The following is a 14489-nucleotide window of genomic DNA, read 5'->3' as shown; positions in this document are numbered from 1 at the left end:
GTCTCACGTTTTAAAATGCGCTTTACACACTTTATGCATGATTTTACCTTGTTCTTGTCTCCATGGTGTTTTGAGGTAATTTCAGGTATTTTCGGAGATTTCAAAGTATTTTACGATGCGTACGAGACTTAGATGCTTTGATCGAAGATTAGCCACGTGTACCAAAGCTTTCCTAAGCATTCCAAGTCTTCCTCAAGGTCCCTGAAAAGTCTGGAAGGCATCTAAGGCTTCAAAAGACGAAAACAGGCCAAGAAGGAATGGATTCGGGCGAATGGGAGCTGGGTTCGGGCGAATGGGAAATGGATTCGGGCGAATGGGAAATGGATTCGGGCGAATGGTTTTCTGCTTCGGGCGAATGGATCTAAAACATCAAAGAAACGTGCGTACCATTCGGGTGAATCATGGACCCATTCGGCCAAATGGACCCCCCAGATTGCGCGACTTGTTTTCTTCGCAAGTTTATTTCCGAGGGCTTTTAGGGCTTTTTACCCCTTTTATTCCTTAGCTTATAAATACGCCCTTGTATCTGAATAAACCCCATGCCTATTGTAACACCCCGTAATTTATCGGATTTAAAAAGAAAATATAATAAGATAAAAAAATAAATAAGGTTATTAAATTATACTATTTTACATATATAATTATAAGAATAAAGTAAATTAAATTTTAACGGTAACGAGTTTTATCACGTACGATGACATCGCGTGACGTTTCTTTTCTGTTTTAACAATATCATAATAATTACTTAATTAATTAATTAATTTTAAAAAAATAATAATAATTAGGGGGAAATTGAAGGGGTGGCCGGTTGGTGGAGGCATGGGAGGAGTCTTGTAACTCCTCTCATAATTGTGTATTATGGCACAATTATGACCATTATCTTAAGTACTATTAATCCTTAAACTCCTTTTATTTTCCTCACCATTTCAAAACTTCAAGTAAACAAAAAAATTTAGAAATTTTCTCCCTTTTTGCTCCTTGAATTCGGCACATTCAAAAGGAAAAGAAAAATTCTTGTTGTTCAATCCAATCTTTTGATCAAAGGGTAAGTTTAATTGAATTGTTAATTATAGATTTTATATACTAAGATTTATAAAAGAATTATGTTTTATGTATGATGATATCCTATGACTTATAAAAGGATTGAATATTTTTCTTTTATATATAAAAATTTTCTCTAATAATCCTTTAATAAACTATAATTTGTTAAAAAGGATTACGACAAGAACTTCATGATCAATATTCTTTAACAAAATTTAAATTTGTTATAAGAATTAAGAATTTAAAGTTATATTGAAATTTAAATAAATTTCTTATGGTCTATTTTCTCTAACGAAATTTCAATTTGTTAGATGTAATTTAAATGGTATAAACAAAGTAGTGTAGTTATTCAACAGATTATAAATCCTTTAGCAAAATTTGACTTGTTTGAAGGATTGTGTTTATACATATACGTTTTGATTTAAAAGGGTGATTTGGTTTTATGATTCTCTACAAAATTTTAATTTGTCAAGAGAATCAAGTATTTAATTTAATTATCATAATTTATGAAATTTTATGTTCTTGAAGGATTTTGTGAATGTGATCTTGTTAGATGTATTTTGGTCATGGGATTTAAAGGATTAATCATTTGAATAATGTACATATAATAATAATAATAATAATAATAATAATAATAATAATAATGATGATAAAAAATAATAATAATAATTTTTCGGGCAGCAGCAGTTCTGTCTCGGTAAAGGTGCCGATTCGGATACATCAATCGTGTTCCGTTGTTGTTTTATGTACCGATGTGTTAAAAACTCGCTAAACGTTTAAAATAATTAAAAATAGTAATTGGATGTTAGAAATTATGAAATTTGGTACCCAAGATAATTGACGCGTTCTGAACGCAACGGCGAAGTCATATTTTTCATTTGAATTTTCTAAACTGTCCAAATCGATCATTTAAGTTTCTGGTTAAAGTTTACAAATTGGAACTATTAGGAATTTGATGAAAACATTTAAAATTATCAAATCCTAGTGATGTCTTAGTTGTATGGAGTGGATTAAATGTGTAAACACGTTTTAATATGTGATTGTTTTGTGTGTGTGTGATATTTAGGACCTCGATTCATAAGAGGGCGAAATTTCTATCGTGGTTAAATATCGTTTGGTTGTAGCACTTAAAGGTACACGCTTAGACCATACTGTTTATGTGGTTGTGCAAATAGTGTTGTTTTATTTCTAATCGAGGCATTGTAATCACATAAGGATTAGACACCTCAAATAATTTGAAAGGAATTAATTGAAAATTGAGAATTTATGTGGTTGTCACCCAAAGGGGTTGACGTTTGGTTGTATTATGTTACCCAAAGGGGTTAACGTATTGGTTTGGATTATTATAATTATTGCTCTCATGGCAGTTTTGGATCATTACGGTCACCATGGGGGTATGCATACTTTAGCCTTTGACGACCCGAACAGGACGGGCAATGTCTTAGGTCGGTGGTTGCCTTGGGATTAGCTCTCCCAAGTGTATTCCTCCAAAAAGATTTGGATTTATACTTGAACGACCCGAACAGGACGGGCAACGTTACAAGTTGGAATTATCTAATAATGAATGATTTATACTTGAACAACCCGAACAGGACGGGAAACGTTACAAGTTCAGATTAACTAATAATGAATGTATTAGAGCCTATGCATGCTAGGATAAACATATTGCTTGTGTTCAACCTGATTGATATTTGTATGAAGTCTCTGACGTGTATTGGTTTGTTTCTTTGAAACCTACTGTGTGTTGTCATACGACGACTAGTAGGTTGATTGCAGGTGGGGTCTGGAGTGAGGTCTCGACTTAGAACCCGTAATCATCAAGACTATGCTGTTATCTTTTTGTATTGGATTATGAGTAGAAAGAAACTCTGTACTTATGTAACAGGAGATAGTGTAGTATTCTTTTCGCTTCCGCTTATTTCAATTAGCTTATCTAGAGGCCTTTAGGCCTGACATATTTCCTTTCACGTTAGTACTGTTTTCTGTTTAGTTATATTTCTTTATCGACGGAACGTTGACGATCCTAGAGAAGACTTTTCTCTAAAGCTCAAGGAGTGAACCGGAATTTATATTTTCATATGGATTATCGGGTCACTTAAACCGGGCCGTTACACCTATCGTGAGAGCTCTTATGCCTCACTTTAGAACATCAAACATTTATTTCTTTTCTTAGTTTTAAATCCTAGATTAGATTTAATGTTCTTCATTTATGCTTTCTCTACATTCATGTCACTTCATTTATGTAAGTTTATTTCTTTAATGCTTTGATGTCTTTATTGCTTTCTTCTATTGCTTTCCTTTAGTGTTTTCATTTAATGCTTTCTTAGTTAAGATTTAATGCTTTCTTGTTCTTTAGTTTCTTTAATGCTTTCCTTGTTTATTGCTTTTACCTTTAGTATGTTAGCATAGTTTCTTTAGGGGTTTTAGGTTAGAGAAACCCTAGATTTGGTCTTTTCTTCAATGTTCAGGATTAAGGTTGAGATTGATGAAGGTTGTTGATAGATATTGGATTCGAATCTTGTCCTGCCACTCCTAGAGAGACATTGGTTGATTATATGTTGTTCGTGTGGCTTATAGGGTTACCAACTTCCTCTCAATATCTAGATTGTCTTGATTGATTATTGTTCGAACTCCCTTGACCTAGCTTATCATTATTTTCAATAGACCATCCTAGGGTGGACATAGTCTACTCCCCATTTGTCTTTCATTATTGAGTTTCGCTTTTTATTCTTGTTATTAGTTAAGTTCACCAACCAACCTACCTTCCATATAACCTTTCCACACCAAGTCTTTAGTCTAGCATCCCTTGTCCTTGTGGTTCGACCCCGACTTACCATTACACTCATTGTAGTAGTATCGGGGTAATTATAAATATTGTTTGTATAACTTGGTTCTTAGTATTAACGAGTGCTAGAAATCGGTTATCAACTGTATTTAGGCGGGTTTTTTTTTTTAAAATATAAGGTATATGTTGCGGTTCTTGAAGAACCGCAACATATAATAAGTTATAAGCTGCGGACCTGCGGTTCCTTCAAGAACCGCAGCATATAACTCATTATATGCTATAGAAGGTGGGGTCTGGAGTGAGGTATCGACTTAGAACCCGTAATCATCAAGACTATGCTATTATCTTTTTGTATTGGATTATGAGTAGAAAGAAACTCTGTACTTATGTAACAGGAGATAGTGTGGTTTTCTTTTCGCTTCTGCTTATTTCAATTAGCTTGTCTAGAGACCTTTAGGCCTGACATATTTCCTTTCACGTTAGTACTGTTTTCTGTTTAGTTATATTTCTTTATCGACGGAACGTTTACGATCCTAAAGAAGACTTTTCTCTAAAGCCCAAGGAGTGAACCGAAATTTGTATTTTCATATGGATTATCGGGTCACTTAAACCGGGCCGTTACAATTGGTATCAGAGCCAGGTTCCTCAGATGATAAAGGAATAAACAACCTTAGTAGAGAGTTGGGAAGTAGTCCTTAGGACGTAAATTTGTTGATATGTGTTTGTGTAGTATGTTGCTAGGTGATAAGTAATGTTTTATTTTTGTTCATCCGTGTAGAATCAGGAAATATGAATAAGGGAAAAACACCTATGGAATCGCACACCCCTAGTGACTTTAGGGAAACGCCGATGTTTCACCCAGAGACTGTCTGGAGAGAAGTCTCTAATAATGATATTTGGAGGATAAGAATGGTGAAAGTATCCGGGATTATAGGGAAAGGATGCTGATGGTTAAAACAAAAGCCGAAAGGGTATGTTACAACTTAGAGCTGGACCTAAATAGGTTGTATCATTTATCCGAGGCTAGGAGGGGAGTAGAACTTACACAGGGGGAGCCTAGTGAGGATAATCATTGAGAAGAACCCCTAGAAGAGGAAGGACCCATGGAAGGGGGAGAACTCAACTTAGGGTATGAACCTGAACTAACTGCGAAATCAATGGAAGAATGAATCTTACCTAATCTGCCACGAGCGGAACCCGAGATTCAGTCTAAGAGTGATATTGAAATGTGGGAGATTTTGCGGGAACCACCTACTTTTATAGAGATTTCCAGCGAAGATGAGAGAAGGAATTGGGGGTCGCATTATGATTTGTATGACTATGAGACTGGGTATGATAGGGGGTGGTCAGAGGAGGGGGAACCCGAAGAGGAAGTACCAATAAACCACCCTAGGGATAGTGATAGTGAATCAGAAGAAGCATATTCGAATTCCAGCTTAGATTTTAGGGAAGACGGGGATGATGAAGACTGTCCCTCAAGCTGGAAATCCGCCTGTTGACTTTTGACTTTTGGGACGCTTGGCGTTAAATGTTTTACTTCTCTTCTTAGTACCTTTTCTTTCGCTTGCAGAAGATGCCTCCGATTTCTAGTAAAAAGATTATCTAGAAGCAATGCTAATCGTACACTAAGGAGTTTAGTAAGAGCTCTTGTGGATGTGGGCACTCCACACGAGAGATATGTGTCGGATTTAGCCTTTGATATGAGTAAGAGGATCAGTCAGAGCAAACCCTCGACTTTCAATGGTAAGGGGGAACCATCGAAACTCAAGCTCTGGTTAAGGGAATTTGACAAACTTTCACTAGTGGAAAAAAACGTATTTGCTGCTCATCATTTGCTGCGGTTTATTTATATTCGCAGCAATAAAGAGGAAAATTAATAAGAAAAAAAAAACTATAAGTGCTGCGGTTAACCACAGGAGCGCAGCAAATAGCCTTCAAAACTCATTACGTGCTGCGGTTAAGGCCGAACTGCAGCAAATAGCTCTTTGGAAATTTGTTAATTGCTCCGGTTTTTCATGAACCGCAGCAAATAAACCTTCAAAATTAATAAAATTGCTCCGGTTTCCTTTGAACCGCAGCAAATAACCTTTGGAATTTTAAGAAAACCCGCCATTATCGATTATCAGTTTCTTTTATTTCACAATAAACCCTCACAAAACCCTTTTGTTCTCTCAAAAACGATTAAACTACTGCTGCCTTTTTTGTTCTCTCAAACGAATACCCATTCTTTGTTCTCTCAAAACCCATATGTTTGCTACTGCTGCTTTGTTCTCTCAATCAAACGTTTGCTTACTGTACGTGTTCATCTTCATTTTCATTCACAAACGAACCCAGAACAAACGTTTGCTTGTTCTACTGTGTGCGCATTCTTCAAAACCGTTGTTTGAAACCAAAGGCATTTGCTTGTTCATCTTCAAAACTCACGAATTAAGGTAGTATTTCTTTTTTTAATTTCAATAAGCATTGAAATATCTCATTGTTGCTTACTGTTCTTGTTGCTGGTCGCATTGCTTTGTTCTTGTTGCTGGTCGCATTGCTTTGTTCTTGTTGCTGGTCGCATTTAATGTCAAAACCCTTCTATTCTTGTTGCTTTGTTCTAATGTAGATCATGATCAAAACAAAGAAATGAAAATATCGTTTAGAGATAGGTATGGTCTGTATGATATGTATGATATGGGCTAAATTATCTATATGATATGGTCATCTTATTTTAGAGATAGGATTGCATATAAAATATCATTTATCCAATCTTGATGAAAAAAATATATATATATACATATATATATATATATATATATATATATATATATATATATACATATATATATATATATATATACATATATATATATATACATATATATATATATATATATATATATATATATATATATATCTATATATATATATGTCTATATATATATCTATATATATATATATATATATATATATATATATATATATATATATATATATATATATATATATTTATATATGGCATGTATTGTGAATTACGTTTAGATGATAGATACTACTTACTAGATAGACTATGGCATGTATTGTGAATTGGTTATAGTTGTGTTAGAGAACTACCCACTTGTGATCATCGTAGAATTAAAAGGGTCGAGGGAATGAACGATATATTAGTGCAACTTGAACTTTGTTAATGATAAGTAGACTATGAAATGTATTGTGATTTGTTTAAGGTTAAGTTAGTGAGCTTCTCACCATCTTGATTTTCACTTGGAAAAGTTAGAGTAAATATGTTTTTAGGAATGTGGTTTGTTGTTTATTATTTATATTGTGGTTTGTGGTTTGTTAATTAATTATTAGCATATTTAGTAAATATGTTTATTATAAATAAGTATATATGTTTAAAAGTTGTGTATTAATTTTGTTTTGAATCAATTAATCACACAAATTAGGATGACAAACGATCGTTCTTGGAAGTATGGAAGCATTGAATCGTCGGAATTTATTGATGGCGTATTAGAATTTTGTAGTATTGCGGTTGAACATCAAGTTAGGACGGGGGGAGTTGGTTTTTATTGCCCATGTGTCAGTTGTGGCAATGTATCAAAGGTAGATAGTGTTGATATCCTTAGGGAGCACATACTTCGACGTGGGTTTAGGCCTCAATATCATGTTTGGGTTTGGCATGGTGAGGAGGGAGTTTGCAAAGAGAAAAGTGTTGTTGAGGACGTCAATAATGTGGCCGATGTCAATGAGGATGTAGTAGATCATGTTGATGGGTATGAGACAGATGAAGAGAATGTCGATGAGGATGTGGATCGTGTTGATGAGATGATGGAGGGAGTCGAGGATGAGTTAGGAAAACGTCCTCGTGTTTTTGACTTGTTGACAGAGGCTTCTCAAAAGCCTTTGTACCCTGGATGTACAAAGTTCACCAAACTAACAGCAGTGTTGACAATTTTCAACATTAAGTCAAAGTTCAATTGAGTGACGCTAGTTTCACAATGTTATTAGAAGCGTTAGGTGAGTTGCTTCTTGAGGGAAATGAACTTCCAAAGTCGACATATTATGCCAAAAAGCTCATGTGTCCTTTCGGCTTAGAGTACCAGAAGATTCATGCGTGTCCGAATGATCGTGTGTTGTATCGGAATGAAAACGAGAACTTAGAAGAGTGTCCTAGGTGTGGGTTATCGCGCTACAAGCGTAAAGGGGCTCGGGATGCTAAAGGGCCCCCGGCTAAGGTATTGTGGTATCTTCCAATAATACCTAGATTCAAGCGCTTGTTTTCTATAAAGAAAGATGCGTTAAATTTGAGGTGGCATGCATATAGGGTGAAGAAAGGTCACTTGCTCACACATCCATCTGATTCTCCGGAGTGGAAGAGTATTGATAGGTTGCATAAGACTTTTGGGGATGAGGTTCGTAATTTAAGGCTCGGACTGTGTACGGATGGAATGAACCCGTTCGGCAATCTTAGTTCTCAACATAGTACTTGGCCGGTACTTTTAGTGATCTATAATTTGCCACCTTGGTTGTGTATGAAGCGTAAGTACATAATGCTTTCGCTTCTTATCTTGGGTCCTAAACAACCTGGCAATGACATAGATGTGTATCTTGCACCTCTCGTTGAGGATTTGAGAAAGATGTGGGATGAAGGCGTTTCAGTGTTTGATGCGTATGCTAATGAGGAGTTCACCTTGCGTGCAATGCTTTTATGCACCGTTAATGATTTTCCGGCATATGGCAACTTATCGGGGTATAAGAACAAAGGGAAGAAAGCATGCCCGATATGTATCGATGACATGGAATCCACGTGGATTCCTAAGTGCAAACACGTATTCATGCACCATCGAAAGTTCCTCCCACGAGACCACCAATATCATAAGAAGAAGAAGTTGTTCAATGGGGAGGTTGAGGACCGTGTAGCTCGTCGACCGTTGACCGGTTATGAGGTTTATGAACAAGTTAAGGGAGTTGAGACTGTATTTGGTAAAACGGGGCAAGTGCAAGGAGGTGAAGGCCGATTATTGAAAAAGGAATCAATCTTTTGGAAGCTTTCACATTGGAGAGATCTACAGGTTAGGCATTGTCTTGACGTTATGCATATAGAGAAAAATGTATGCGATGCCATACTCGGGACTCTCATGAACATTCCGGGTAAGACAAAAGATGTTAGGGCCGTGCGAGATTGGTTTGAATGTAAGGGTCTTCGTCCGGAGTTGTGGGCACATGTTAAGGTGAGTAAGAAAAGAAATAGAGCTGATGATGAAGTTGGTGGCAGTAAGAAGAAGATGCTTAATGACAAAGTTTATTTGCCTCCAGCTTGCTACACATTGTCCAAAGCAGAGAAGCGGACATTTTGTGAGTGTTTGTATGGCATTAAGGTTCCGTCTGGGTACTCATTCAACATGAAGAGATTTGTTAGCCTAAATGGTGAGCTGAAGTTGGGAAGCATGAAATCTCACGATTTCCATGTAATGATGCAAGTGTTCTTACCAATTGCAATCCGTGGAATACTGCCAAAACATGTGAGATATGCTATTACCGAGCTATGTTCGTTCTTCAACACAATTTGTAGTAAAGTTCTTGATCCCTTTAAACTTGATGCACTTCAACTCGACGTGATTGTAACTTTATGCAAGTTTGAGATGTATTTTCCACCTTCTTTCTTTGACATAATGGTTCATCTTATTGTCCATCTCGTTTGTGAGATCAAACTTTTGGGTCCAGTTTTTTTAAGGTGGTGTTATCCTTTTGAAAGACACATGGGTGTTTTACAAAACAAGGTGAGGAATCCAGCACAACCCGAGGGGAGTATGATTCAAGGCAGTGTGAGCGATGAGATTAGTAACTTTATAGCCGAGTATTTTGCCATGGCAAAGCCTATTGGACTTCCCACCTCTAGACATGAAGGAAGGCTTGAGGGAAAAGGAACAATTGGCTCCAAATCGGTCACACCTCCTCGAGAAAGCCTTCTACAAGCACACTTGTATGTGTTGCATCATATTCCGGAAGTTCATCCTTTTTTGAGTGAGCATTTTGATATATTGCGCGCAAAACATCCTTCTAAAGGGGATAGGGCATTGATGCAGTTGCATAACAAGACGTTTATTAATTGGTTTCATAATCGAGTAATATGCGAAGAACTCAAGGGTGTATCCGAAATTGTTAAGTGGTTAGCTTTTGGTCCTCGTGATGATGTCAACAAATATGAGGGTTACGATGTCAATGGCTTCACATTTTGGACTGAGGGTCAAGACAAGAAGTCATCGTATCTACAGAAAAGTGGGGTTTCTATTTTGGCGTCATCTACATTTTACGCGAGTGCGAAGGATCAAGCGCCGGTTGATGCTAAATTGGTATACTACGGGCGGGTACATGAAATATGGGAGCTTGACTACTCTACTTTCAATATTGGTCTTTTCAAATGTAAGTGGGTAGATAATAATCGACGATGCATAAAAAATGACGACCCTTGTGGATTCACTCTTATAGACTTAGCTCGTTTGCGTGATAGTGAGGAGCCATTCATACTAGCCACACAAGCCAAGCAAGTATTCTACATTGTAGACCCGTCTGATAAAAAATGGTCTATTGTTGTACCGGGAAAAAGAAGCATTCTTGGTATAGGTGATGTTGAGGATGAGGAAGAATATGAAGCTTTTGAAGACTCCCCTCCCTTTATCAATCCAATATCAGTGGATCAAGATGATGTAGATGTTGGTTATATGCGTGTAGATCACACGGAAGGAATACATTTGAATTAAGTGATTCACAAGGTATGAATTTAAAGCTTTTAAAAGTTTTTTTGGCACTTGGTTTGTTTTGCATGAAACTTTGCACAGAACACTTATTTGTTATATATTATTGTGTTGAACGTACGTATTAGAATTGTAAATCATAGTCTTATTCTTAATATTACTTAGCTTATGTTCTAATATATTTCTATTCATACTCTTTCAGGTACTAATATATAATGCATCTATTCAGAGACGAAATTGTCCCCGAGATTGAGACCTCGGATAATGAGCATCGTAGTTACGACATTGAAGAGGACCAAATTGTGAGATTCGAGCGTATGGCTGAAGACGCTCCACCTCTAGACAATGATTTTGAGACTGAAGATGCCCCACCAATGGATGCTCCCACTACCAGTAAGAAAAGAAAAGGGCGAGGTCCTACGAAAAACCTCAAAGTCACGGAACCAATGCATTTGGAATACAATGCATTGGGTCAACCCTGCGGAAAATGGCGTAGGCAATATGGAAAACAAGTGGGCCTATGTATCCGCAAGATTTCCATATTGCACGCATGGAACGAGGTTCCAGAGGGTTTGAAAAACTCTCTATGGAATGATACTGTGGTAAGCAACTTTACTATTTTTACTCATTTAGTTTCATTTTAAAATGGAAAATTATCAATGGTGCCCTTGTACTATTGAAAAATTACAATGGTACCCAACTGCATTTCAGTGGTACCCCCCAATTATATGGTAATTACAACCGTGACCTTAATGATGAATTTTCTGTTAAATGTCCGTTAAATTTAAAATTTAACCTAACCATGGTTAGTTTCTTCTTCTTCTTCCCTTTTCTCTTTCATGGCTGCTCTTCTTCCATGGCAGCTCTTCTTCCATGGCAGCCAGAACCTCAGATAGTGGATATCAAAATTCCAAGGAGAAGCTGAATCAACACATTGGTACAATCAGAAATTGCTAATAAAAGAAAAGAATGAAGACCCAATTCAGGAAAACCAGAAAAACTTCAACACCAATCAATGTCTGGTATTATGCTATTAACAATATGAAATTGCTCAATTAGCTCAAAATTGAAGGGGGCATAGAAAAATTCAGGACCTTTTCATCCCAAAAAACAGCATTTTAAACCTAGAAATAAAATAAAATTAAATCAAATCAAAAACCCAAAAATCAAAGATTAATATATTTCTGATAAAGTTATATATGGTAAACTGTTATAGTTGTTGGAATTCTGATGAACAGTTGAAGAAGGTCCAATTTATTTTATGTGGTTGAACATCAAAATATGAGCAATGATTATACGACCTAAATGGCTTGACATAAAATCATGAATTACTTCTGTAAGGTAGCATTTGGAACTTGTATCACATTTCAATGACGAAATTTAGCCACTTTAAATGACAATTTTCAGTTCCAAATTTGATGTTTGGAGACATCCAAATTTAAACAAAAACCCAGAAATTAATCTTTTTCATCAGTTAATTAATCTTGAATTATCCATTAATTTCTTAATTGGGTCAATTCCATCTGAGATTTCCAATCTTACAAATCTATGGCAACTCGAGCTTTACGGTAATCAACTCACCGGGAAAATCCCAACTGGGTTTCGAAATTTGACGAAATTACAGCGTTTTGATGCTTCAAATAATAGCTTAGAAGGTGATTTATCTGAGCTTAAATTCATGAATCAGCTTGTATGGATTCAAGAATCTGGTAAATTTATCTCTATATAGTAATAATCTCACCGGAGAACTTCCCCAGAAGCTTGGATCATGGGCTGAGTTCAATTTCATCGACGTATCGACCAATTCTCTTTCCGGTACAATCCCTCCTGATATGTGTAAAAAAGGGACTATGAAAAAGCTTCTAATTCTGCAGAACAAATTATCCGGTGAGATTCGATTTCTGGTGAAATTTGATTTGATTTTTGGGTTTTTGATTTGATTTAATTTTATTTCTAGGTTTAAAATGCTGTTTTTTGGGATGAAAAAGATTTTATTGCTCTTGCAATTTGTAATTTCATACTAACCATGGAAGAAGAGCTGCCATGGAAGAAGAGCTGCCATGAAAGAGAAAAGGGAAGAAGAACAAGAAACTAACCATGGTTAGGTTAAATTTCAAATTTAACGGACATTTAACGGAAAATTCATCATTAAGGTCACGGTTGTAATTACCGTATAATTGGGGGGTACCACTGAAATGCAGTTGGGTACCATTGTAATTTTTCAATAGTACAAGGGCACCATTAATAATTTCCCTTTTAAAATTAATTTAATTGACAATAACAAATATACATTTTTTTTGTAGAATCTTTTCCACATCGAGAGCGATGAGGACAAGAAGAATGTGTTTCTTTCAGCTGTTGCTGAAAGATTCAGAGATTTCAAATCCAAGCTAGTAACTGGCTGGATTACGAAGACCCGTGCCCGTACGACCAAAAAGGTCAAAACGGGAAACGAAGGTGGAGAGCAAGCACCTTCGAAGATGCCCTACAAAATATGGGGTCACATATCGAAGAGGGATTGGGAGGCCTCTGTTGCCAAAAGAACAACTCCCAAAGAAGTTGTAAGTATTTCATATTATATTATAGTTTACCAATTTGAATTTACTTCTTTTGATTCAGTCATTAAACTAATACATGACATTCGATTTCTATTGATTAATTAGGAAAAGCGTGGTAAAGCTTCAGATTCTGCAAGCAAAAGGAAGTTTTACCATCGCTTAGGCCAGAAAACGTACGATGAGGTCCGAAAAGAGTGGGTGGATGCGGGTTTATACCCCAATCAAAGTTCATCCACACCCTCATCTACGACTACCTCCGCATCCGTACATACTCTTGCTGGAGATCGGGTGCGTGATTGGTATTGCGGGCTTCATTCCCGAGATGCAAGTGGTAAATTTACCATTAATGATCCGGGAACGAAGAAGGTTGCTGATGCTGTGGTGAGTTTTGAAATTATTAAGTATATTCTTCATTTGTTTTGTATTCTTTGGCTTTGATGTACTTATACTAATTACTATATATGTCACTTTTTATTTGAACAGATGGGTTGGAAGGAAAAAGAAGCTACGGGGGAGTTCACCCCAAAAGGCAATGTTGACGCATTGCATATCGTCTTAGGGAAAGACCACAGTGGGCGGGTAGTCAGAAAAGGAGGCGTCCGCGTGGGGTTACGGAAGGCATTCGGCAAAGAGTGTGTTGCTACTCAATCCCGAACGGCACTGCGGGAAGAAGCAGCAACCCTCCGAGCGGAGATTACGAAGGACGTTCTCGCGAAGTTGGCCACCGTGTTGCAAAAGATGGGTGCACCCATTGTGGACTTGGCAAACCTGATTGTCGAGGATCAGGGAAGTCAACATGGGGATTCTAACGCTTTGGTCGAGCCAACACCTGAGCCCATTACCCCCGTAGCACCCCAGCTCTTTACTAATACCCCCGTTGCTCAAAATCCGGAGCCAACTCCGGTGCCAGTGCTACAGGTACATAGTTTTTAAATATATAAGCACTTATTAATTTAAATTGCAACGCGTAATTAAAATTTTATTATGATGCTTATTATACTAAACGACACAATTTTCAGGAGGCGACTCCTTGTTCTCTTTTGCTGCCTCAGTTAGGTGTTGCTAGTGATGGCGACTTAACTGAGGTTGCATATGGTATGGCACAGCCAAATAAAGAGGGCCAAACAGTGCATTCAGTGCTTGTTACAAATGGCCACATCAGTGTGGCCGTGGAGACTATTGTAAAGGGGTTTGAAGATTTTTCACTCCCAATTCCAATGCCAGCATGGAGCCTTGAGAAACTATCAGACGCCCTAGGTAGTTTCGTCACATGGCCATATGCTTGGGTCCGATTCACTAACATGGTAAGAATCATTTGTACCTTATTAATTTTTATTTTTTAATTGCATGCTCACACTAATTTAATTTTAT

Source organism: Amaranthus tricolor, chromosome 10 (assembly GCF_026212465.1).
Source record: "Amaranthus tricolor cultivar Red isolate AtriRed21 chromosome 10, ASM2621246v1, whole genome shotgun sequence".
In the NCBI taxonomy this organism is placed as follows: domain Eukaryota; kingdom Viridiplantae; phylum Streptophyta; class Magnoliopsida; order Caryophyllales; family Amaranthaceae; genus Amaranthus; species Amaranthus tricolor.
This window is presented reverse-complemented; position numbering follows the sequence as displayed.